Raw genomic sequence first — 5,641 nt, 5'->3', positions numbered from 1 at the left:
CATCATCTAAATACAATATGTCAAAAGCAAGGGTACTAAACTTTACCCATCAAACATATTTGCCTTTGCTTAATATATACATTACCTAAATCTAAATAACCATGCACATGATAACATAAGCATATACTCCATATTGTCCATTAAACTATATGCATCAAAGTCAAATTCAAACAAAAAAGAGATAAGCCATTTTCGCATGGCTTTTAAATACACATACACATTGGTTCCAAAATAAACATTTTAACCATGCTATACATGCCATATATTTGAAAACAATTTAGCAAAGTACCAAAAGAAAATGCCGATAGTGTGATGGGCTTAGGTGATGATCCCCGAACACGTAGCGATTACCAAAATCTATACATCAAAACAATTATCCAACACATTGTAAGCTAATTTAGCTTAGTAAGTTACAAGCAAATAAACTCTACAATTTAACTTGATATCTTGAATAATATTAAACCAATTCATACTACTAAATCATCTTACCTTTAGCTTACCATATCATAAGATAATTATTAACTTAATACTATTATTTAACTAAAATCAATATAATTACACAACCATAAGCATTTTTCAAATTTAAATACAAGGCCAAATACATTATGCATTTCATCATCATGTAATATAAAGAATCATCTTATATATATATGATTCCAAATATAATCACCACATAGGTTTAATACTTACAAAGCTCAACCTTGAATACAACCATAACGGTTATTACTCAAAAACTCCAAGTATTTACTCATTTTACTAATCATGATTTCTCAATAAGTCAAATACTCAATGCTAATAGTTATTCAAAAATATTTAATAAGTTCGCACACTTAGTGCTTTACCATTAAACTCGCACACTTAGTGCTAATCTCATTATTATAAATTTTTATACCCGCACACTTAATGTCGAAAGTCAACCACTCAATACATCTTATTTCAATAATTTTATCACTACATGTATATATATATACCATTCAATTCAGCATAATTACATAGATACTAAGATTATTTAAAACGATGCAAATATATATGCTTAATAACTTACCTCGAATGTCATCGACTAATAGATCGGCTACTCAACTACTTTCGATTTCCCCCTATCTAAATCCGATTTCTTGGTTTCTTGATCTAAATATATTCAAATAAATCTCATTTAAGCATATTTTCATTCAATTTAGTCTAAGAACACATAAATGGGCAAATTACATTTTTACCCCTAATATTTCACATTTTCACAATTTAGCCCTTTTTGCTCAAAACTCAAAATACACAAAATTTGACTACACTCCTTAAGGGCCGAATATTCCTAGTGTCCATAGAAGCCTACACATTTCATTTATTTTACATTTTAGTCCCTCAAAAATTTATTTTTACAATTTAACCCTAATTACTCAAATTCATCAAAAATTCAAAGACAAAGCATGTTAATCTTTCACATATCTTTCATATTTCATCATCAACTATCACAAAGCTCAAGCATTCATTAATGTCATTTCTCAAAATCATCAACAATTCACAAAATTAAGACATGGGTTTTGAAGTATTCAAAGCAACGATCTCAAAAACGCTAAAAATTATCAAAAACCGAACAAAAACTAACCTTGAATTAAGCTTCAAAATGGCCGAATATTGCTTGGCTTATTTTCTTTTTCTTTTGCATGCATTCAGCTAAGAAAGATGATAATAATCTTAATTTTTTTATGTTTTTATCTAACATATATTATAATGTATTTTTAATTTACAAATTTAACCTTATATAAATGAAAATAACATATATATATATATTAAGGTTAACATTGTCCTTAGCCATCCGCTAATATTAGCTATGGCATAATTTCAACATAAGTACATCATATTATAAAGACAAGCTCAATTAGGCAATCACACATTTATCTATCAAATTTTCATTTTAAGCGATTAAACCCTTTTTCTCAAATTAAGCACTCAAACAATAAAATTAATTTACGAAACTTTCACACATGTCAATTCACAGATAATAAACATAGAATAAAAATATTAAAATATTTTTCAAATTCGGATGTGTGGTCCTAAAATCACTGTTCCTATTAGGGTCAAAATTGGGCTATTATAGGAACAATTACTTGGAATTTCCCTTTGATGAGTTTTTCAACTCTGCTTTGAGTACTTATTATACTCTCAAATGATTATGTAATAGCATTTTATTAAAAATTAAAAGTGGCATATTATACTCAAATCAAAGATTTAGATCCCACACCTTATACTGAAGATCCGATTGCCACAATCATATTAGAAGAGGTTTGGCTTGGATCTGAACCCAGTAGATGAATCTATCGCATCAAACATGTATTTTAGTTATAGATCTATCGGATGTGTCTTATTACTTAAAGATTAATAATTGAAATAATTCTCACCAATTACTTACCCTTAAATCAAGACTTAGATTTCATACCTTCGTTATCACACTAAGGATCTCTTGGATTGGCATTGTTTGGTCCTTCAAAGAATATAGGAACAAAATGTTAATACATGAAAAAAAGAATTTGTCTTAACACCATTTGACTGTGAGGAAAAAACACAATAAAGAGGAAGGAATGTTCCCAACACCCCTCAACAATACTACGAGATCGTTAATAAGTCTTGATGAAGGAGCAAAGAGGTTTAATCATCTGCAAAAACATATGATCGATGAGACTTGAACACAAAATAATTAAAATAGGATAATTGAATCCTTAGAGAATGTGGGATAGATTGAAAGGGAAGAAAGAGGGGAAAAACTGAATCCCAGTGGAAAATGACGTTGGCGATGGTGGTCTGAAAGAAAAGAGGAAGAGGAGAAGAGAATATTGGGCGATGGTGTGGAGGTGGTGAAGCTATAGCCCGCGGTGGAGGAATTTTAGGTGGTGGTTGTTCGTCAAAAATAAGAGAAAATGAGAAAGGAAGAAATGAAAAAAATGAGAATATAGGAGCTAATGAGTGGTTTGGACGGGAAGGAGGTAGGGTAAGCTTGGTCAACTATGACTAGGTTCATTGAATCATAGCAAATAGGCAAGAGTGAAGTGAAAGGAAAGAGAGGGAATATAGGAGCATAAAAGGGATCATGTTTCCCAACTTAAGGCAAGTTTGACTCATAAAAGGGGAAAGGAATCAACTTATTTGAGGCAAGAAAAGGGGTGGATGACAAGCACTTAAGTCACATGGTAAAATTGTACAAAAAATTAAATAGAAGAGTGTGAACATTAGGACTTGAACCTTGGACCCCTAAAATAGTTAAGATGTCTATAAACCACTAAACTACTCATTCCCTTGTTATCATTCCTGCACACATATTAATAAAAAAATGAGATGTGACAACTCTACCCTCCTTAAAAGATAATTTCGCCCTCAAAATTTACCTAATGAGAAAAGTGAAGATATTGTTGTCGCATCATATCTTCTGACTCCAACGTAGCCTTACTGGAACTGTAATTCTTCCATAAAACTTTTACAAGTGGAACTTGCTTCCTTCTCAACAATTTGACATCACGATCGATAATTTGCATTGGTTCTTCATCAAAAGTCAAGTCATGACAAACCCCTATCTCCTCAACTAGGATTACATGAGAAGGGTCGGATCAATATCATCGCAACATAAACACATGGAAAACATCAGGAATGCGATCCAATTATGGAGGTAACTCCAACTGATATGCCACTGGTCCTACTCTCTTAATGATGCAGTAGGGTTCAATGAACTTCAGACTTAACTTTCCTTTGCAGCCAAATCTTAGTACTTTCTTCCAAGGCAAAACCTTAAGGAAGACTCGGTCACCCACACTGAACTCAATAACCTTCCTCTTTAGGTTAGAAGAAGACTTCTGTCGATTTGATGTGGCCCTTAATCGATCCTGGATAATCTTCACATTATTCTAAGTTTCTTGTACTAGATCTGGTCTTAACACTTTATTTTTCCCTAAATCCGTCCAACAAAAAGGTGTCCTACACTTGCGTCCATAAAGTTCCTCACACAAAGCCATCTGAATGCTCGACTGAAAACTATTATTATGTGCAAACACTGTAATTGGTAGATTTTCCTCTAAGTTACCCTGGAAATTTATCATAAAACCTTGCAACATGTCCTTGAGAATTCGAATAACCTTCTCAGACTATCCATCAAACTACGGATTGCAAGTGGTACTAAAATTCAATCTTGTGCCAAGGGCCTCATGCATACTTTTCCAAAACAAGACATCAAACAAAAATCCCAATCCGAAAGGATAGACATTGATACCTCCTGAAATCTCACAATTTTAGTGATCAATAATCTAGCCAACCTCTACAAAAAATAATCAGCGCGCACTGGCAGGAAAAGGGTGGACATAGTAAACCAATCAAATATTACCCAGATGGAGTCTTTCTTAGATGGCATCAAAGGTAGCACACTAAAAAAATCCATGGTGATACGCTCCCATTTCCACTGAGGGACTTGAATAGGCTAAAGCAAACCAGAAGGAAACTGTTGCTCAGTCTTGCTTGTTAGTAGTCAAGCATCTTGCCACAAACTCTGTCACATCGCGTTTTAGTCCCGGCCACCAATACTACTTACGAAGATCCTGATACATCTTACTACTTCCAGGATGCATAGCATAGGGGCAGTTATGCGCTTCCCGAAGTATAAACTACCTCAACTCAGAATCGAAAGGTACACAGAATCTTCTACGATAGCACAAAACTCCCCCAGAATTAAAGGCAAATCGCCCTCAACTTAGACACAGACTTCCTACTTAATGCATCCACAACAGCATTAGCCTTACCTGGATGGTACTCGATCATACAATCATAGTCTTTTAGAAGTTCGATCCAACGCCTTTGTCTTAAGTTCAACTCCTTCTGGGTGAGAAGATACTTAAAACTCTTATGATCCATATAAATGACACATTTCTCCCTACAAAGATAGTGTCTCCATATCTTAAGAATGAAAACCATAGCAGCCAACTCCAGATCATGAGTCGAATAATTGCACTCATGTGGCTTGAGTTGTCTCGAAGCATAGGCAACAACTTTCCCGTCTTGCATCAACACATAACCAAGACTGGAATGAGAGGCATCACTACAGACCATATAATCCTTCCCAAACTCAGGTTGGATCAATACAGATGCCTAAGTCAGAACTGCCTTAGCTTCTCGAAACTACTCTACTGTTTATCAGTCCATTTAAACAGTGCAGTCTTTCTCAATAACTTAGTCATCGGAGTCGTAATCAATGAGAATCTTTCAACAAACCTTCGATAATAGCCAGTAAGTTCAAGAAAAATCCAAATCTCACTATCATTCTTGGGCTGCATCCAATCTAGGATAGTCTCAATTTTCTTCGAATCCACGCGAATACCCTCACTAGATACCACATGTCCCCAAAACTTTACTTCTCGGAGGCAAAACTCACACTTACTGAACTTCAAATACAATCGTTTCTCACGTAAGGTTTGAAGGACTAACCTTAACTGTTCCTCATGCTCTAACTAAGACTTGGAGTAAATCAAGATATCATCAATGAAGACCATAATAAACCGATCTAGATAGGGCTGAAAAACTCTATTCATTAGGTCCACAAAAGCAGCGGGAGCATTTGTAAGACCAAGGGGCATCACTAAGAACTCATAATGCCCATACTAAGTCCTGAAAG

This window comes from Gossypium raimondii, chromosome 2 (assembly GCF_025698545.1).
Source record: "Gossypium raimondii isolate GPD5lz chromosome 2, ASM2569854v1, whole genome shotgun sequence".
In the NCBI taxonomy this organism is placed as follows: Eukaryota; Viridiplantae; Streptophyta; class Magnoliopsida; order Malvales; family Malvaceae; genus Gossypium; species Gossypium raimondii.
The sequence above is the reverse complement of the archived record's forward strand: the minus strand, read 5'-3'. Positions refer to the sequence as shown.